This window comes from Petaurus breviceps, unplaced genomic scaffold (genome assembly GCF_028583685.1).
Source record: "Petaurus breviceps papuanus isolate PSGF00001 unplaced genomic scaffold, PetGlider_PUasm1.0 126, whole genome shotgun sequence".
Taxonomy (NCBI): domain Eukaryota; kingdom Metazoa; phylum Chordata; class Mammalia; order Diprotodontia; family Petauridae; genus Petaurus; species Petaurus breviceps.
The window spans coordinates 21,448,189-21,470,475 of NW_027185655.1; the positions used below are offsets into that span (position 1 = coordinate 21,448,189).

General features: G+C 40.9%; 1 long non-coding RNA gene and 1 pseudogene across 1 annotated transcript; both read left to right on the forward strand.

Moving 5' to 3' along the window:
• Positions 1-3,410: 3,410 nt before the first annotated feature.
• On the forward strand, positions 3,411-7,510 carry LOC138169620 (uncharacterized). The gene is made up of 3 exons (XR_011170402.1): positions 3,411-3,526; positions 4,444-4,705; positions 6,661-7,510. It is a non-coding gene; the product is annotated as an uncharacterized lncRNA (long non-coding RNA).
• Positions 7,511-9,916: 2,406 nt separating this feature from the next.
• On the forward strand, positions 9,917-10,396 carry LOC138169623 (low molecular weight phosphotyrosine protein phosphatase pseudogene; annotated as a pseudogene).
• The last annotated feature ends 11,891 nt before the right edge of the window (positions 10,397-22,287 follow it).

Here is a 22,287-nt window from a genome sequence, read left to right on the forward strand (position 1 = left end):
TTTTTTTTTTTTTTGTTTTTTTTTTTTTTTTTTTTTTTTTTTTTTCCTTATTTCCCCCCCTCCCCCCCCCCCCCCCCCCCCCCCCCCCCCCAGCAAAACAAAGAATGCTGCACAGTGCCTGGTCCAGGGTAGGCACTTTATAGTGTTTGTGGAATGAATGACTCGATGAAGAACAGAGTGTCTCAGGGACAGCCCTGAAGAGATAGGGTAGGCACCATCAGATTTATGTCACCTAGGCTAGATGTCCCAAAGAATTTTACCTAAGGCAGAAAAGTCAAACATACGTGGGTTTTATCCACAAAACAGATTGTACAAACTCCCACTAGACTAATTGGGGGAGCATTCTGGTAGTGGGTGGTGGTGCTTCAACTGTTTTTATGGAAAAATGTAGTTTTGGTTATTACATGTGTTATTGGGTTAAAATCGTATCTTGTTTTGGTCCCTCCCTGGACCATACCGTCCCTCATTGCCCTTCCTGTTTCCAGTTAGGTAGTCAGCAATGGCAGGAAAAGTCACATATAAATCATCCCAAAGATGAAAGGTGCATAATTAGCAAATTATATCATAGAACAACCAAAATTCACATCCTGGTAAAGTGCCAAATTAGAAGAAAATATCTCAGTTCTGCTCGTTAAGGTTTCTGGTCCTGTGATGTGTAAGTTTCCAGACCAATAGAAAGTCAAAATGCTGTGATCACTTTGGGATGATGACTTTGAAGTTTTACGATTAACCCTGAGATGATCTGGATATGTTAATGAATTAATCCCGTGTTGGCACCGATAAGAGTTAGTCTGTTCCCACAAAAACCCGTCAGAATGAGACCTCACACTCCTGCTGTCTAGGGCTCCCAACTCTAAAACATGGCTATGTGAGTGACATTCTCTGCCTCTCCTCCCACATTACCTTCCCATTTCCTGTCCCCTCACCATCATCTGCCTCTGTGCTGCTTTCCACCACTTGTCTCTGCCTTTCTGGGCGTTTTGCCCTCCTACCCTCTGTGTTCAATTAAAGTGTGATTGCTGTCCTGTTTCTTGTTGCCAGTCGTGGTTTTTCCCGGCAAGTGCCTCAAGAACCGGGAATGCCTGCCCCCATTTCATAACTTTGCAAATTAATTATCCGTTGTCACCAATCTACTCCTCATTTCTCAGCATGGGGGTAGCCCAACAGCCCTGGAATGAGCTGCCTTGTTACCAACTCGTAGTGATTCCGAAAGCCTTCTGGGCCATGTTTTGGTGACAAATTACAGTCTGTCCTTCTGCAGGAAGGATAATTCGGCAGATGATTCCGGGCTCCAAGGCACTGTTTACTTTTGAGGCACCATCCCTAATCATAAAGAAACGTCAAGACTCAGGTGAAAAAGGCCTTTTGTTACTTTAACTTGGTCATTTAGTGTTTGTCCAGCTGTGCTGACCTTTCATGTTGTGAGTCAGCGAGCCAAGGGAGGGCACAAACAGCCAAGAGGCCAGCAGAGGAGGCCCATGGGGAGTGGGAACATTCTCTGGAAAGAATGGAAAGGAACAGCAGGTGTCCGAACATCCCCACCCCACCAAGAAAATAACTGTTCCGGTCAGCAAATTGTTCAGCTGATTTAGAGGAAGTAAGCTGGCTCCATTAGTTCTCAGGCTCAGAGAAAATCACCAAAGTAAATTTATCTTCTGAAGGCAGCTTGGTCTAATGGAAAGGGCACTGGATTTAGGACAAAAGATTTACTTACTTTTTAATGCTTTATTTATGATTATTGAGTTTTTGGTATTACAGTCACTTTGCAATACGATAATCCCTTCCACATTGTGGAGGTTAGGGGAGTGCCCCACAATCTGGAAAATCCATGTAAAATTTTTTGGCCCTCCGTACCAGAGAAGAAGTCTGAATTATTATAGTATTAAAAGATAAAATGTCTCAACATTATACAATATCATACATATATTTTATGCATTTCTAAGTTTCGTAACTTTTTCTGTGTTGTCTGCTGGCCTTCCTGGGTCGTATGTGGTTTCTGCACTGCCCCCCCCCCCCAATTTCCATTTAATTTCTTATGCTGACCTACGATATATCAAAACTGGGATGGGACAAGTCACTATATGGAAGGGGTAACTGTATTTTCCTTTCCCTAACCATTTTTTAAAAATAATTTTTATATCTTTCCTTTTTGATATCTCCTCTACCTCCCAATATAGTTTTCCCTCTCCCCAGAGAGCCATCTCTTTAATAAAGAATTGAAATCAACTGAACACATAAAAAAAGTCTGACAACATATATGGCGCTCTGCATCCATAGTCCTCCACCTCTACAGAGAAGTGAAGGGAGGTACCTTGTGATATTTCTTCTTTGGGGACAATCTTCATCATCACAATATTACAGCATTTGCTTTGGAATGTTTTGTTATTGTTGGAACCCTATTGTTAAAAAAAAAAGTTAAGCAAAACTAATAGAGAAGATAAGGTGGAAGACTTAGAATTGAGAACTGGAAGGAGCCTTAGAGGGTATACAGTACCCATGTGAGGTCTATATACCTGTCTTGTGTATTTATATATATTTCTACATATACAAAGTAATTTACATACATTAGATAGATAGATAGGTAGATAGATACATGGATAGATACCGTGTTTCCCCGATAATAAGACACTGTCTTATTAAATTTTTTGGACAGAAAAACACCAGAGGGCTTATTTTCAGGGGAGGGCTTATTTTAATGAACATTGACAGCAATTTTAATAAACAGGTAAATGTGAACAAAAAAATGTACCTTTATTCAATAATGAATTCAATAAAGAACAGAATGATGCGCTCACTGCTGCAGCTCTGATTGGATGCAGCTCGGAGCGTGGCGTGCGTTTCACCGGGGGGGAGGGGACGGTGCATACAGAGGGTACCGTAATGTAGCGTGTAGCACAGGGGATCACCTTCACTACAGTAGCAATCTCAATAGGGCTTATTTTCGGGGGAGGGCTTATTTTAGAGGAATCTTACACAGTAAGGGGAGGGCTTATTTTCGGGATAGGTCTTATTATCGGGGAAACACGGGTAGATAGATACATGGATAGATAGACAGACAGACAGACAGATAGACAGATAGACACAGTCAGACAGACAGACAGATAGATAGATAGATGATAGATAGATAGATAGATAGATAGATAGATAGATAGATAGATAGACAGACAGACAGACAGACCCTCAGACCCTGCAGGTCAGTTATCATCTTGCAACCACATCAACCCTAGAACTTCTATCCTCTCAGGACCATCCCCCCTCTCTCCGCCAGCCACTGTTTTGAAGCACCCCCTTGAATCTCCATAAATGGAGGCCAGGGCGCAGGTCACCCACCTCTTCATTTCCCAGCCAGCTGCACTTTTCTGAACTCCACCAGGCTCCCAGGCTATACTCCCCACCCCTTATGTGCACACACCCTTTGGTTTCCTTTTGTGTGTCACCTTCTCATATTGGATCGTGAGCTCCTTGAAGATAGGAACTGTCTTCTGCTTTTGGTTGTATCCTCAGTGCTTCGTATACTTGGCACTTGGTAAGTTTTTAATAAATGTTTATTGACTGACTTGACAAATGGGGAGGAAATAGACAATAACTTTGGATAGCAAATGAGAAACTATTAAATTTCCAAAGATACATGACAATTGCAGGAATGAAAAGCCCAGAGAACAAGTTAATGCTCTCCCTCTAAACAAGATAAATAGATCAGATTTACAGAACTCAGGTGGGATTTGTTTAATAGAGATCAGCTTCAATGAGTTTGAGGGCACAGGATTCTCAATTAGGAATTAAACCACATACACTTTCTAGCTCTAAATTATAAAGGGAGGGGAGTGGGGGATTGGGTCTCTAATAGAGATGTATAGGTCTCAGTAACCAGGAAATAAAGTTCAAAAATGGAATTAAGCCTAAAGGCATCAATTATATAGGAGCTACTCAACTCCATGATCCAAATTGTCAGTTAGCCAACAAATATTTGTTAAATGCTTACTATGGTTAAACACTGGAGAGACTAGGAAAGGCAAAAACAGTCCTTGCCCTCAAGGATCTCCCATTAAAATGGGAGAGACGACATGTAAATTACTAAGTATGAACAAGATATATTACAGAATAGATGGAAAACAATGTCAGAGGCGAAGTCACTGGTAAAAGGATGGAGGATGAGGGAGGGGAACCAGGGAAGGCTTTCTCCAGAAAGTGGGATCTGAGTTGAGTCTTGAAGGAAACCAGGAATCTAAGAGATAATGTTTTTCCAGGACTCTCCTTCTGGAGAGAAAAGTCCTTTCTTGTCAAGGCTTTGAAAGAAATAGACAAGTAGAATGGATTTTTCCTTAAAAAGGTCTCTTCCCTTGCCAACCATGTCTAATGATTTCTGTTTCCTTAAAGAGTTAGTATAGAGAAAACTTTAGGGCTAAAATCAAAAGACCATGACAAAGTCTACTTGTCCTCTAGGAGGAAAAGTTAGCACCCCAGCTGAGGTCAGTAGCTGGAAGGCAAGAGAGACGCCCATACTAGACGCCACACTTGGAAGTGACCAACATGAGCTGCAGGACTAATGGAGTAATGTTAAGTTGAAGTTTCATAAGAGAAGACATCATGAGGCTCCTTCTGAAGATGCACAATGTCAGAGACATGAGCAGCATCTCTCCTTCCTCATTCTAAATGCACCCATTCTTCTGATTGGTGGCACGTGGAGTATAACACTTGAAATAAGGTAAACAGAGGCACAAAAGTTCTGAGTAGCATCAATTTATTGGTAAAGCATAAATCTACCAAATAAATAGGAAGCTAAAACCACAAATGAGGGGGACAGTTTTCTTTTATAGATTTTTGGGAGCACAGAATAAAGAACAGAACAGGGTGGGTGACATCATCACATAACATTCTCAGGGAACAATATGATATAGTTATACATCATGGGGAAATAACATGATAGGTAGGAAGTGTAGTAATCGGGGGCTAGCAATGACCCCCTCCTTCTTCCCTGTGACTAAGAAGTATTCATTATTTGAGTCCACCTTCAAGATAGCAGTTCAGATATCTGGACAACAAACCAGATATCCTTGAAGGATAGCTTGGCGGTATAAGGATATTAGACCCAACTCCCCTATTTTCACATGAGTCCTTTAACATAAGCAAAATTCCTTGAGTCAAGAATAGAATCGTGTGGGGCGGCCAGGTAGCACAGTGAGTAAGAGCACTGGTTTCAGTGTTGGGATGACCTGGATCAAATCCAGGCTCAGATACTCAGCACCACACCCAGAAATAACTGGCCATGTAACCTTGAGCAAGTTACTTAACCCCTATTGCTTAAAAAAAAAAAAAGAATAGAATCGTGATTAGCGAGAGAACTGGATTTCTGAATCTAGATCCAGCTAAGAGACAAAGGGCCGTGACTTAAGCAAATACAGGACCAAAGCCATTTAACCATAAAAAGAACAGATAAGAAAATGATATAAAATCAGTATTGATCATTTTAGTATGCACCCCAATGTGGCCTGTGTACTTTAGGTTATTAGAGGAAACATAGAAGAAATATTCTATTGGAACTTACGTTACTGTCACATTTTATTAAATGTCTTTGAGTTAATTATGTCCTCTTTTTTAAAATTTTATTTTTAAAAATTATGTCCTCTTGATGACTAGTAAAGGTAAAGACATCATGGTGGCCCGAGAACCACAGTAGTGAGTTGTAGCAGACACAAAGAGTAAGCTGAACCTGGGTCTCAGAGCCCATGTACAAGTTAAGGGGTTGTCTCCAAGTGCCCCAATTAGATAGCTGAGTTTACTGCTTAGATCTAAAGTCAGAAGACTTGAAATTGAATCCCAATTTGGGTACTTAACTGCCTGTGTGATTTTAGGGCGACTCTCAACCTACCTCTTGGTTTGACTTTCTTCATCTGTGAAAGGAGGAAAGAGGGAAGTTGGATGATTGATTTCTAAAACATCTCTCATTCTAAACCCAAGGTTTTCTGATTTGAGATACTTATTGAGGAAATAGAAATTTATCTTGTTTAGAGGGAGAGCATTAACTTGTTCTCTGGGCTTTTCATTCCTGCAATTGTCAAAAGCATCGGAAATGAGCAAATCCTGAGAAAAAAAACATTGTAGGACAAGAAAGAAGTAAGGACGATGGATCCAGAACCTCTATCCTAGCCAACTCAGCAAAACCACTCTCTAAGCCAAAGCAGAGTTAGAAACGCTAGGCCCCTGACCATGGCCTCGGGAGAAAAGACAGAAAAACAAACAGGTAAATGGCCTCTCCAGGAAGCGGCTTGGATGAAAGTTGTGAGCCTGTGAGGCAGGCTCTTCCTGAGCCGAGTGGCAAAGATTCAGAGCAGGATTAAGATCTTGTGTTGGCGGTGGATAAAGGGATCTTAAGAGTCTAGAGCAGCTGAGACCTAGAGGAAATTTACATAAGCCCCCTGGAAGTCCAGGGAACAGAGCCATGGAGAGGCAGGAAGAAACTCTAGCTAGAAAACATCTGTAACAAGCCGGCTCAGGAGGGGAAGGTGGAGGCGGAGGGGGGTGGGAAGGGGAGGGCAGAGGAGGGGATAGGGGAGAGGCATATACCTCCTCTTAAAAGGCTGGCAAGGGGCCTGCAAAGCAAATCTGACTCTTTTTGGGATTTCTTTTATTGTTGCTTTTTTTTTTCCTTCTGGGCTGCAGTCCTTTGATGGAATTCTCAGTGAGAAAAGGAAGGGGAAATGCATATAAGAAACCTTAAGAAAAAAAAAAAGCCTTGGGGAAAATAGATAAAGCCCTCTTGGAGCTGGAATCTGGAGATTAAAAACCATGAAAGCAGGATGGAAGAGAGACAGGATTAAAGGGAGAGCTGGTGACTCAAAGCCATAAGGTATAAACCTCTGGGGCCAAGATTTCCCCAATCTCCCAGAGGCCTGATCACAAATGACATATTCCTCACTGCTAGCATGTTTCCTGCTCCGGTGACATAGTGGGATTAAGCCTCTGGGTCCTGGCTCGGGACAATGGAGAGTGCTTAGAGTTATTTAAAAAAATAAAATATTTTATAAAAAAATCTGTGATTTTTTTCAACCATCCATCAATGCAGACCACGACCCATCCTTGCCTTCTCATTCAGTGCTGTTCTTGTTCCTGACCTCCCATATATCCTTCATTGAGGGCCTACTCAACGTACTAGACCCCTTTTGTTAAATCTTTGTTTTCTGTGGTTACCATGAAAGTACTTTGGCTGGCTGTTATCCCTTAGATTGGGGGTGTGGAGGAGGAAGGGGAATGCTGGAACTAGTTTTAATAGACTTGCAAAAGACAATTATTAAATTTTCATTGTGAGCATTTATATTTCAGAAGTCATTTCTTCATTTATCATTTTGTTGCCTGTCTAGACTTAAAGATGTCTTAAATAATACAGATTAAACTTTAAAAGTGTACATCCCAGGTTTAGAACCCTTGCTCGAGCTCAGCAGGACTGAGGAAAGCAGTTATCATCAAATGGGAATCTGGTGACTATTGATTAACAATAATATAATGACTCTAATAATGATGAGATAAGGTTTTCAGGTTTTTGATCGAAAGGTGAGAGAGATGGGGGTGGGGTGGGGTGGGACCAAGATGATAGAGAAGGAGGAAGCAAGCTCTCTCTCTCTCTGTCAACCCCCCCCCCCCCAACTCTTCTAACCATATCTAGAAAAAGCACTTGATGGGGAAATCCAGAAAAAATCACAGTGACTCCCATCCTAAGTTAGTATAGGAAACAGAGAGGTCTATGAACAATTATGATGAATATTTTGAATATTTTGATATTGAAATAAATTTATTTGAAATTGAAATTGAAAATATTGAATTCATTTTGCACCCAAGGAGAGGCTGCAAAAGGGGTTTAGAGGAAGTCTCAGACATATTGGGGCACTATGATGGAGACAGGTGCCAATAGGCAGCTTTGTTGCCCACTAGCCAGGTCTGAGTGGACCAAGAAGGGGACCTGTCCATAGGGTGGTATTACAGGGTAAGGAAGTACTAGATTATGTACCAAGGGAGGAGTAAATTCAGAAACAGCATTGTTATGGTTAAGACTCCATCTAGGAGAAGAGTGAGGTCCATAGGAGACAACTGACAGCAAAACAAGTCAAGGAGAAAATAATTTAAGAATCATCTATATGGGGCAGCCAGGTAGCACAGCGAGTAAGAGCACCGGCTCCAGTGTTGAGAAGACCTGGAGATTGAATCCCGGGCTCAGACACTTAGCACCCACCCAGAAACACCTGGCCATGTAACCTTGAGCAAGTTACTTAACCCCAACTGCTTAAAAAAAAAAAAAGAATCATCTATATGCCATGATGTATCTGGGTCAAAGAATATGTCCAGCTTAATAACTTTTGGGCATAGTTCTAAATTGCTTTGCAGAATGTATGGACCAATTCATAGCTCCATGAAGAAAGGACCTGCTTTTCTATAACCTCTCCACCATTTGTCATTTTTCTTTTAAAAAAATCTTTGCTATTCTGATAGATGAGATAGAAACTCAAATTTGCTTTAATTTCCACTTCTCTAATTATTAGAAACTTTATCATATGACTGATGATAGTTTAGATTCTTCCTTTGAAAGTTTCCTATTCTCAGATTGGCTAACACGAGAAAATAGGAAAATGATAAATGTTGGAGAAGATATGGGAAAATTGGAACACTAATGCATTGTTGGTGGAGTTGTGAACTGATCCAACCATTTTGGAGAGCAATTTGGAGCTAAACCCAAAGGGCTTTAAAACTGTGTGAATCCTTTAACCCAGAAATACCACTTCTGGGTCTGTATCCCAAAGAGGTCACAAAAATGGTAAAAGGACCCACATTTACAAAAACATTTATATCAGCTTTTTTTGTGTGTGTGGTGGCCAAGAATGGGAAATTGAGGGGATACATCATCAATTGGGGAATGGCTGAACAAGTTGTGTTATATGAATGAAATGGAATATTATTGTTCCATAAGAAATGATAAGCAGGCAAATTTCAGAAAAACCTGGGAAGACTTACATGAACTGATGCTAAGTGAAGTGAGCAGAACCAGGAGAACACTGTACCCAGTAACAGCAACATTGTACAATGACTAACTTTCATAAACTTACCTCTTCTCAGCAATTCAAAGATCTAAGACAACTCCAAAAGACTCATGATGGAGAATGCTCTCCACATCCAGAGAAAGAAGCATAGTCTGAATGCAGATCAAAGCACACTATTTGCTCCCTTTTTTGGGGGGGAGGTCCTCCTACTGGTTATGATTCTTTGTTACAACACGATTAATGTGAAAATAAGTTTAATATGAATGTATACGTAGAGCCCATATCATGTTGCATGCTGTTTTGGGGTGGGGAGAGAGGAGTGAGGGGGAGAAAATTTAGAGTTCAAAATCTTACGGAAGTGAATGTTGAAAGCTAAAAATAAATTAATTAATTAATATTAAAAAAGAAAATTTTCTGTTCATGTCCTTTGAACTTTTGTCAATTGGGAAATAGCTCTTAATCTTATAAATTTGAATGAGTTCCTTATTTATCTTGTATACAAGGCCACTGTCAGAGAAAGTTGCTGCAAAAATTTTCCCCCAGTTACCTTTTCTAAGTTTAACTATGTTAGCTATTTTTGCAAAAACTTAAACATGATATAATAAAAGTCCTTTTTCTCTTGTTTGATTCTCTCTATCAATTATTTGATCATGAATTCTTCCTCTATCCATAGATCTAAAAGGTAATTTCTTTTTTGCTCCTCTAATTTGATTATGGTGTGACATTTCATATCTAGGTATTCACTGGGGGCATATCTTGACATATAGAGTGAGGTGTTGATAGAAACCTAATTTCTGCCAGACTGTTGTCTAGGTTTCCCATCAATCTTTGTCAGATAGCAAATACTCATCCAGGCCCTTTTAAAAAAATTATTCAAGTAGGAATGAAAAATGGCTCGGGGAGAGGGGGGCAAGTCTGTGCTGTTCATATGCCTGCTTAGTATTTGTTGCTTACTGAAAGCAGAAGCAGTTTTAAGGACACTTGTAAATGATCACAATATATCAGATAAGTGAAGGCTAGACAGCGAGGCAATGTCTACATATGAAAGAGGGAAGCCATCCTGATTATTATCAAGGGCAGACTCTCATGAAGAAATATAGCATTACCATGAATCATATTTCCAGGCAGATTTCTAAAGATTTCCTCATCTTTGCTTATATACTGTATATAGATGAAAGCAATCTGAGAAATTTGAATAGAAAAGTTAATCAAGTGAAAACTGCAAAGCTAAAATTGAACTTTCTGGAAACTATGATCCACAGAAACAACTTATTATTGGAGAGCCATATTATGGAAAAAACTCCAACTTTGAGACTGTATGTGAGCAATGTTTGAGGTGTTGCAAAACATTTTTAGAAAGATCTCATTAAGGGCCACACCCATTTATTGCTAAAGGCCAGCAATGATTGACATCAACTTTAAAATCATGTATGCATATCAGCTATGATATATATGAGTATGTTAATAGTTAATATTAGTAGTTAAAGTGTAATAATGTACTGCAAAAAATTATTCATTTATAAAATGAATTAAAATGAATTTTAAAATGAATTTAAAATGAACTTAAAATTTCTTATTTCTAAATATATCCCTCCCCCATCTCCTACCCATAGATTAATCCCTTGTAACTTAGAAAAAGGAAAAAATCCATTTAGCAAAAATAACAGCATATGCAGTATTCAATACCCATACTCCCTCATGTCACCGAAGGAGGGAGGAAGTTCATTTTCTCAATATTCTTCAGGGCTGGGCTTGTTCATTATAATTACATAACATTCAGTTTACAATTTTTCACCCTTTCTGTTTACATTTTGCCCTTTCTGTTATTACAGAATTACTTTCTGTCTTACCATTGGTTTTGAGAATTTACAAAATGCCAAATTCACAGACCTGAAAAGCTCATCTTCAGTTTTCTGCTCCAATAGATATCTGTTGATCATATTTTAACAGATCTCCAGTGATAGGAATGTCACTGATTTTGAAACCTTAAACAGTTCTGTCCTCAGTCTCATGAAACTCTCCTGTTGTTTTTTGATCCTGTTTCTTTTGGTTTCCATCTCTCCGGAGATGGAGAGAAGCCAGACAGCCAACACTTCTCAAAATAATCTTCCATATATTTGAAGACATTAGTTAAGTCAGTTCTGTTCAGGGATAAACAAATAGAACTTTCTTAACCTTTCTTAGAAGTCTTCTTTTCCACATCCTTCATCATTTCTGTTGCTTTTCTCTGGCTCCTTGTTATACCTCTGAAAACTCAGAGGCCTAAACTGAACTCAACACTAATTGCGGCCTAAAAAGTATCAACTTTAGAAAAGTGATAGTTTCCTAACTATTGTATCATACACCTGACAATATATTCCTATGGAAGGATCTTATTAATGCTGAATTTGAGATGTTAAGACAGTGCTTAGATTGAAATTAATCTTTACTTAGCACAATAAAACTAAATAAATAAGGTTGCAGGACATAGTGAAAAATTCAACGCATGTGGAATGGGGAGCCTTGAGGTTCTAAGCCAACTTCAGTGTCTCCTTCCCCTGCAACATGAATTAGAACATTTTTTCCCCCTGAAAGGTGGCAAAGCTGTCCCCCAGGGCTAGATTGGCCTGAAGACTGAGGCTCAAGTTATGTTTCCCTTAAATAGCTTTCTGGTCACTTCTGACCTCACTAATGTGGCTTCCTGGTCACCTAAGGGAATAAAAAGACCCCCCGGTGTGCACTTGGGACCCTTCAAACTTGGCAGATGTCCCAAAGTCATATGAATCCCCACTTCCTGCTTTACTGACCAGACATGTTTCCATACGGAAACAAGGGGATTATATCTACTCAAGTTAAGTACTAGAGATCCCTTATGGAAGATAATTTCTATGTTATGGATAATTAAATCTTCTTTTAACTGTTGAATACCCTAGGAGCACCTCATTCCATTCCGACATTGGACCTGAATGAACAGGATACAGGCCTGAGTCAGACTCACTCCGAACATTTGCCATAATCAGTAACTGGGACAAAGACTAACCCAAGAGAGGTTAGACAGATCCCACTTTCCGGGTGGAACCCTACCAGAATAGCATTAGCTATTAGTGTCCCCCACCATGCAAACCATATTGTATGGTTGTACCTACAGCTGTACACATAGTTCACATTGTGGTCTAGGTGGGGCAGGGTTGCTACACAAAAGGAAGGCAAGGAGATTGTATTGTATTGTAGCCCTCCAAGGCAAGAGCCCTTCTTGTGACTTAGAGAGTTCTTTCAATGAAACAGAGAGCAAGCCTCTATTCTCATGGAACACTTAGCTCAACAGGTATGAGAGGAGGTTGCCAGGAAGGGGAAACCAAGTGCTAGGTCTAACATTTCCTATTTGTTGCTGATTATCCTGCAGAAATTGGTAGCATAATGAGACTGAAAGTAAACTGGCCCAGGATACTTGGAAACTAGAGATAGAGTTCTCAGCTGTTAAGGGCTGTTCAATGAAAGCTGTAAGTAGAGTCTTAAGACAGGAGAATGAGAGTGAGAGTGAAGATTTGGAAACCTATGGCTAGAAAACCGTGGGCTTGTCCTCTTACTGCTCCCAGGAGGAGGGTGATTTCTTCCACCCAGAAAGGGGGGAGTGGGTGGGCTTTCATCACCAAAAACCTGAATCCAAGAAGTCATTGGAAAGTGGGCAGTCTAATGGAAGCCAGGGCAGACATTATCTCAATCAGTGTCTCATTGGCTTGGGGAGCTCTCTGAGGACTATTAGGAAGGCCAGTTGAATCAGTTACATGCTCTTCCTGGAAAGTGACCTTTATCCCCTTTTAGATGACTAAGATGGGGAGTTTACATGTATCTGGCCCCACAAAGATAAGCTCCTGTTATAGCCTTTTTCCTATGGAGATCTTCAAGAGAGGGGCTGGAGTTTTTAAAGGAAATGGGTAGAATGGATCTATCCACTAACCTCCCCTTCCCCATTCTATGACTAGAGTAGCTCAAGAGTGGTTAGATCCCCCGTCTGGGTGGGAACCTACCAAAATACCTTTCCTATTAGACTTCCCCACCATACAACCACACAGGTGTGGGTTGATCAATTGGTGAATTGCAGGAGACTGGAACAACAGTGCCTTGGGCTGCCAGGGGAAATAGGCACTCTAGGAATAGTGGTAAGGAAAAGCTCTGTTACTTGGGAAGAGGGTGATCTTGGGAAGATTTTTTTTTGCCTTTTTTTGGGAGGGTAATGGGTGTTAAGTGACTTGCCCAAGGTCACATGGCTAGTTTTTGTGTTAAGTGTCTGAAGCTGGATTTGAACTCAGGTCCTCCTGACTCCAGGCCTGGTGCAGTATTCACTGCACCACCTAGCCGCCCCAACACCCTTTCCCTTAAATATGGCTCTTGAAACACAAAGCTGATAAAGTGCTTGATGGCCAGCTATAAAACTTTACTGTGAAATCCAGCACCAAGGGAGTAGGAACTCTTTAGTCCCATTTGAACCAAGGCAGCTAGGTGGTATAGTAGATAGAGTGCCAGACCTGGAGTCGGGAAGACTCATCTTCCCGAGTTCAAATCTGGTCTCAGACCTTAACTAGCTGTGCGACTGTGGACAAGTCACTTTACCCTGTTTGCCTCAGTTTCCTCATCTGTAAAATGAGCTGAAGAAGGAAATTGTAAGCCAGTTCTCTGCCAACAAAATCTCCCCAAAAGGGGTCATGGAGTTGGACATGACTGAACAACAACAATATATAATAGGGCCTAGGCTAGGACATCTCCTAAAGCTTCAGTCCCATTTGGATCATCCAAAGGAGGTTGTGGATAGAAGGGATCGCATGAGTTCTGAATAGTCAGAATTTTTGTAGTTTTCAGTCAGCAAGCTCTCTATAGGTTTTTGTGGGTGGGGCCAAATGGAAAGACTTCCCATATAGTTAACATCCCCTGTACATATGCCATGGAGTTAACACCAAACAGTATAGAATCCCCAGGGAAGTGAAAGATATTTCTTCTCTAGTGATGGAAATGAAGGAAGCTGGAGCCCTTCCTTATGTCAACTCCTCTTGCCCAGGGCCAAGGTGAGTGCTATGGGATTATTGACCTTATCAATATTTTTTTTTCTCTTTTCCTGTGCTGATGAGTTAGGAGGAGATCGCTCTTCCCAGGGAAGAATGTCCAATATACACTCACCATACTTCCCTGGGGCTCCTGGAACCCCCTCTCATACTGTCACATTAAAGCCTTTCACTGCCTGATTCTAACCCACCTTTCCAGGCTTGTTCCTTATTACTTAATATATTTTTCATTCCAGTCAAATTGACCCATTTACTATTCCTTCCACCTCCCATGTCCTTGCCTTTGCATAGGCTATCTGTCATGTACATATAGCATTGAATGAAGACCCTCCCATGTGAAAGGAATATATGGGGAATACATACCACATTCTGGTGGGCAGAATTGAAAAAGGCTTCCCTTCACAGATATTGAGATATCTCAGTGCATTAATGACATAATGCTGACTAGACCTGATAAGACCATGTTGGCAGACGAGCTAGATTGGATGGTGGCCCATAAGAAGGATAAGGCACCTTGCTCCTGATTAATGAGCTCTTGCCCTTTACCTGTACTCTCTTTTTTTTTTTTTTTTAAAGCAATTGGGGTTAAGTAACTTGCTCAAGGTTACACGGCCAGGTGTTTCTGGGTGGGTGCTAAGTGTCTGAGCCTGGGATTCGATCTCCAGGTCTTGTCAACACTGGAGCCGGTGCTCTTACTCGCTGTGCTACCTGGCCACCCCCGTTTTACATGTACTCTTAATCCCTTCCCTCCCATCTTCTCCAGAAGACTGACCCTTCGATCATCAGCCCCTCTCTCTAATCTTCAATCTCTCCCCATCTACTGGTGTCAAACTTACTGCTTACAATTACACCCATGTCTTGTAGACATCCTTAAAACCCTTTCACTTGATCTGACCATCCCCACTAGCCTCTGGCCTATATCTCTCCGTTTTTTCTTGAATATGTTTCTGGAGAAAGGTGCCTATACTCAATACTTTCAGTTCATTTCCTCTCATTCTCCATAATCTGACTTCTTACCTCATAATCCAATTGAAATTTCCCTCTGAAGTTACCAGTGATTTCTTAATTGCTCAATTTAATGTCCTTTTCTTAATTCTCATCGTTCTTCACTTCTCTGCAGCATCTGGTGCTATAACCAACTTCTCCTGGATACTCTCTCCTCCTCAGGTTTTCAGGACATTGTTCTTTTCTGGCTCTTTTCCAACTTTTTGACCACGCCTCAGTTTCCTTGCAGGATCTTCATCCATATCATATTCCCCAACAAAACACTGTCTGGGCCCTCTTTTCTTTTCTTTCTGTCTCACTTAGCAATCTTATCAACTTCCATATGTTCAATTGTCATCTCTTTATGAATGATCCCCACATCTATGTAAATGGTCTTGAGTTCAAATCTTTCTCCTGGGCTTCGGTCCTACCTCAACAATTGCCTTTTGTACATTTTGAATTCCATAGGCGTCTCAAACTCAACATGTCCAAAACAAAAATCATTTGCTTTACCCAAAAACCCACCCCTCAACCCACCTTCCCTATTACTGTTGATGGTACTACCTCCCTTCCCACACCTTCCAGGTGGGGTCTAGATGTGGATCCAGTAAAGGAGATTGAGAAGGAACAGTTAGAAGGCAAGAGGAGAGAAGATGGGAGGGAAAGGAGGAAGATTTTTGCTTATTGAAAAATAGTTAATTGGGGCGGCAAGGTGTCAAAGTGAATAGAGCACCGGCCCTGGAGTCAGGAGGACCTGAGTTCAAATCTGACCTCAGACACTTAACACAAAAACTAGCCATGTGACCTTGGACAAATCACTTGGCCCCAATTGCCCTCCAAAAAGCCAAAAAAAAAAAAGCAAAATAGTTAATTTTTTAAAACTCAAAATATTTTGTTCCTCATTTAAAAAATATACAGGGAGCTTTTTAATAAGTGACACATATTTTTCAGCAACCCAGGGAAGAGACAGTTAAGTGTACAAAAGAAGATGGTCAAAAGTGTCAAATACTTCATTGAGGTCAGGAAAAGTAAGGATTGAGATTGTGCTGGAGAATTGGCCAATAAGCCAGTTGCACAAAATGTGACATGCTGTTCTTGTGGACTTTGGAGCAGGCTCTGGTTCTGGTCTGCTAAAAATGTGCTCCAGAGAAGCCTCTTTGATTGGCTATATAACCCAAACTGGGTGTCCTTCAAAAGGCCATGCCCTCTTCCTTCTCTTGCTTGTCTTCTGCCCACCTTTCGGTATTCCATAGAGAAAAGAGAGCGGAGGGCTTGGTGCAGGGGTGTCCTGGAGCCCATACTAACCCTTTGTTAGATTGATTGTTCGATGTTCATTATGAGTATTTGCACCTCAGAAGTAGCAAATGCTACAAATCAAGGCTTGCATTATTTTTTTGTTGATTATCTAGATGTAAGAAAGTGTTACTAATGCAAATGAAACTTAAAAATGTGTGTCCTTTTTTTTTTTTAGTAGAGTCCAGTTATTAAAATTTATGAGCATACCTCTAGATTTTTCTATAAACATTTCTTCATCTCTGCAGGCATTCAGTAAAAGGCACCTACTTTGCCGAGTTGTTATGAAGATCAAGTGAGATGATATTTGTAAAGTGCTTAGCGAACTGCCTGGAACATAGTAGGTATCCTCTATATGCTTCTTCCTTTCCAACCCCTCAGAGGCATACCCATGACCCGAAGGGAAGACAAAGCTGGTCTTGATCTGGGAGAATGAGAGCATCACTCTGCCAGCAACTTGCTGTAGAGAAAAGGTTAAATTTGATAAGTAAGAGATCACTGGTGACATTTAAGAGGACAGTCAAAGATAATGAGAACCTAGGTGATGGGAAAGACAGTGTTGCCCTCCAGGGAGATAGACAAGCCTAGAAGTGGACACGGTGTTCGGAAAGATAATGTAATAAGATTTGCAATACATGCTGCAATCCATTCATATCTATCTACTCATCGTGTGCTGAAAAATGGAATGTCGGGGTACCCACCACTGCCTTGGGGTACTGAAGGAGACCTAAAGTAGCTTTGAGGTGACTTGCTGGAATTTGTAGCAGCAGATCACAGTGAGGGTATAAGTACCCCAAGAGGTTGACCTGAGGTGGGAGGAGGCAGATTGATGGATGAAGGGAGTGATGTAGGTTTTGTTATGGTGGAAAACAAAAGTTTAATCGCAAAACAAACCAGGACCAAGACTGTTGGTAACCAAGGACCCAGAAGCTTGGTTTCTCACAGTTAATATATGACTTGGAGGGAGTGGAAAACAGGAAACACAGGATTATAGGGATTGAGACATCTGATTTCTCACTGGTGCAGTAGGGTCGGGAGACACTGAGGTGAGAGAGAGGGGCATTCTTGTAATTTCTATAAATTAGGTGACAGTGGAGAGGGGAAGTACTTTTGTGAAACCTGCAAAATCAGGAGACTTAGGTGGAGTTGAAACTTCACAAAATGGTGGATAAATGAAAATTGGAATCACTAATGCTAATTTTTAATGTAACAAGTTGTATTGAACACAATCCCTGTGATTGGATAGCACAGGGACCCATCTTCTGATTCTCTCATTTGTGGTTCAAATTCCCCTTGTGGTCATGCTATGCTTTCTTCCCCACCCTCAGGGGATTATGGTTCCTTTGGATACCACTGAGTTAGAACACCTCTATGGGGTTCTCATTTACTCTTGTCTCACGGTGAAGAAGGAAGAACAGTCAAATGACTGTAATCACCCTTGGATATAGGCATATTTATGTGGGAAGTCCTTTCAAGATTTCACCCCCATAATCATCAGCTTTCCAGACAAACCTTTATATACTTTTGTTTTGTTTTATTTGAATAAAAGTGTAGTTTCTTGCTTTCCTTTTGATCAATAGCTTAGCTGGGTATTGAGGAAAACACAATTTATATTCAATGGTTTCCATAGCAACCAACTCAGATCCAACTCCCCTCTGATACTGATAGACTTGCTTCTCCTCCCAAGGCTGTCCCCCATGCCTGGAATGCTATCCCTCCTCATCTTCATCTCTTAACTTCTCTGACTTTCTTCAAGAAGCTCAGCTCAAGTTCCCCTTTCTTCAGGTCATCTTTCCTGATCTCTCCATGTGATTGGGTCAATATCTACCTTTCCCCTACATAGATTAGGCTAGATTTCCCCTAAGAGGTTATAAATCTGGGACTTGATTGAAGGGAAGTGGGAAGACTGGTAGACAAACCATGCCTTTCTGGAGACACCTTCCTAGGTGGCTTCCTGGTCACCTAAAGATGCATAGACTTACCAGAAAACACAGGATCATAGGGATTGGGACCTCTGGCTTTGATGGGGTGGTGGGGCTGGGACTCCAGAAGGCAAAGACCATGTCTCCCATGTCAGCACCCTTAAACCTGATCAGTGTCTCACTGGTGGAAGGGTCATGAGACACCAAGGTGAGAGGGAGAGGGGTATTCTGTTCTCTATATTAGGGCTAAATAAATCTCTTTTTGTTAACTGTTCAATGACCTACAGGTGTCTCATTTTATTCCCAGAAGGAATCTGAACTAACAAACCAGACCTTCTCTTTACACCCCAGCTGCTAGTGCCTTCCTCTCTCAGGTTTATCTTCCATCCACTCTTAGTGGAATTAGTTATTTTCAGGTTTGGCCATCCCATGAGATACGGGGCAAGGTGCCTTGTTTTTGTCTTTCTAGTCCTAGATCTTAACACAATGTTTAGCACATAGTAAGCCCTTAATAAATGCTTATTGACTTTAGAAAGACTGATTCAGGCTGCCTTGTTTTAAAGGCTCTAGGGCATTTCCAGCTACAACTGTTTAAAGATAGTGTGCTATATTTTATGGCAATTTAAGGGATTTTCAAAGGCAATTTTAACGGCATGATTTCCACATTAAATGCTGATTTTAGAAACAAACCCTGGTAAAATGTAACCCTCTTGAACACACTGACTTTGGTTATATAAATAAAGAAAACATTAAACAGCAATAAAAGTCACGTTAAATACATAACATGACTCTTACTGCCTTGTTAAAATTAATACAAACGCGAGCTTTTTAAACAATCGGAAAACAACAGAGATACCAAGTCATATAGGAACCATAGCATACCATAGAAAAGTAAAACAGGTGGCCGGAGCCTGACATTTCTGCACACATATGTGGCCGCCAGCTCTTTCATTCCTGGCAAACAGTAAAGCATTCACATCACTTGAGATAAGGCAACACAAACAATAAAGTATTTTAAAATGAGATAAAAGCAGAGGAAGCCAACAATGACTTACAGAACTCTGTTAAAATGCTGCCAAGGGGACCGCAAGATTAATTGGAACTCATTCAGGAAACTTCAGCCATTCACATAATCATCTATTGAGACCCAGAGTCAGATTTTTCTCCATATCTTGAAATGGGCCAAATGGAGATTAAGTAGCAGACTGGACCCTTGCAAAACATACCGTTGACCCTTGAGAAAAGTGTGAATTTTTTTTTCAGTGCCCCACCAAGTTTCCAAACCCTCAACACACACACACACACACACACACACACACACACACACACACACACATTCAATACTCTCCTGCTGTCCTTATTGATGAAAGAAAGGCATTGAGTTCAGATGAAGGTGACAATGACATGTTCTACTCCTTGCATTTTTTATCAATATTATCTCATTGATCCTCACAGCAACCCTGTGGGGAAGATGCTATTATTATCTCCATTTTACAGGTGAGGAAACTGAGGCAAAGAGATATAAGTGCCTTGCCTAGGGTCACACAACTAAAAAATGTTTAAGGATAGATTTGAACTCTTCTCTTCTTGACTGCAGACCCAACACTAGCCACCAAACTACCAGTTGCTTCTCTCTAGAGAGGCATGTGAGTAAAGAGGGATTGCCTAATGCAAAAGAATAACTTTCCAATTACATCCAGGGAGGGAGATCTTTGGAGGAACCGGGTTCCTCCCTGTAAGAGACCACTTAAGCTATATGCTATAATGTTTTAAATATGAAAGCAGAAGATTTGCTAAAAGGGCAAGATTTTGCCCTACCTCTCTCCCCTCACCAGGCACATTCTAACTTCAATAAATAATCAGCAATCCTTTGTTAACAACCTATTATGTTCCAAGCACTATTTTGGATACTGGAGATACAAAAAAATAAAAAAAATCTGACTTTAAGGGGCTCATCAGAGGAAACTGTTATGTATACATATACGCATATACAAATTATATAAAAAATGAAAAGGTAATGGACACTTGGTTCAGGGGCAGGGCCCCCTCTCCTCCTAAGAGGACTCAGCATGGGGCTCTCATGCTGATGCAAAGGGGAGCCTGACCTCATTGAACTGGGAACCAAGGTCTTTTCACACTCTCGTTCAGTACATCCTCTCCATTGCACCCTGGGGAAAATTCCTTATGGTTAGGTTTGGGTCATATCTATGGGCTTCCCCAAAGAGAAGTTCTAGAAATACCCCTCAAAGTCCAAAATAGATTAAGTATAAGGCAGCTATTTCCTCTAACACCAAAGAAGAGACGCTTAGACCACAAGATTCCTAAGTGCACTTAGCAAATTCTTAAACCCTGATACAGTCACCCATCCCTCTGGTTATACTGGGGTGGGGCTGGAGGGAGGGGCAGTGAGTGACACCTAAAGCTTGAAACACTTGCCTTGCCACTGAGATAAGGCCACATAAAAAACATAAAATAGTAGCCTGATCATTCAGATAAGGGTACATAAACAAGCAAGCCTTTTTTTTTTAATTTTATTTTTTGCCTTTTTTTGGAGGGCAACTGGGGTTAAGTAACTTGCCCAAGGTCACATGGCTAGTTTTTCCTTTTTTTGTTAAGTGTCTGAGGCTGGATCCAAACTTAGGTCCTCCTGACTCCAGGACCCAGCTGCCCCCCAAGCAAGCCCTTTTAAATGACATAAAAGCTGAGGAAACTAACAATGAATTACAGAACCCAACTAAAATGCTGCTGCAAGGATTTCAGAAAAACCTGGAAAGTGAAGTGAGCAGAACTAGAACATTGTACTTAGTAACAGCAACATTGTGCAAGGACCAACTATGAGCGACTTAGCTCTTTTCAGCAATAGACAATGATCCAAGACAATTCCAAAAGACTCGTGATGGAAAATGCTGTCCTCATCCAGAGAAAAAAATCGATGAAGTCTGAATGCACAGCAAAGCATGCTATTTTCACTCTTTTTTGTCCCCCCTGCCAGTTTTTTCCTTTTGTTCTACTTCTTTTTTCACAGCATGACTAATGTGGATTTATATTTTACATGATTGCACATGTATAACTTATATCAGATTACTTACTGTCTTGGGGAGGGGGAAGGAGAAGGAAGAAGGGAGAAAAATTTGGAACTCAAAATCTTTCAAAAACCCGAATGGTGAAAATTGTCTTTACATGTAATTGGAAAAAATAAAATGCTATTAAACAAAAAAATTAAAAAATTAAAATGCTGCTAGGGGACCACAAAACCAATATGAACTCACTCCAGGAACTCCAGCCAGTCACATGTTCATCTGCTAAAATGCAGAATAAGTTCATCCAACTGTTTGGAACCTTCAGAGACTGGGTAGCCAATGGGGCCATGTCCAGACTGCTGAACAGACAGAAAACTTTTTCATGCACCCACACAAATCTATATGTGTGTGTGTGTGTGTGTGTGTGTGTGTGTATTTTTTTTTTCCCTCCACAGTCTGAGTTACTCTTCACAAATACATAGCTTCTAGTAAACCAGGTGATGGCTTGAGCTTATCCCTCCCACTTACCCCCATCCTTGGTCTTATGTCCTATGAATTTCCCACAGTGCCTGTTCAGCTTCATGTGAAGCTCCCCAGCCAGAGTGGATGGATGTGGATGGGGGGTGATCCCAACAAGGTAACTTCAGGGGAGGGGAGGGAAGGTACTAGGTGAATCATCAGAGCCTCTCGTATAAGGTAATTCTGACCTGAGGAAGAATAGGGACCTTAAGGTGTGCAAGGGAGTCAGGAGGACATATTAGGTCATGAATGGCTGTACAAAGACCTGGAGACAAGCTAGGGGGTGGCATGGGTCCCCAACAAGAAGCAGCCAGTTTGGCTCAGGTCTATGGATCGCCTCTTCAAGGCTCCCCCTCTCAGCTCCCACTAGCAAGTCCATGACTTTCTTTAGGAACAAATTTTTTTTGAAGTAACTGAGAAATTGAACAAACAATAAAAGATGAACATGAAATGAGCTCCCAAGATTTATAATGAGGACATAATCCAC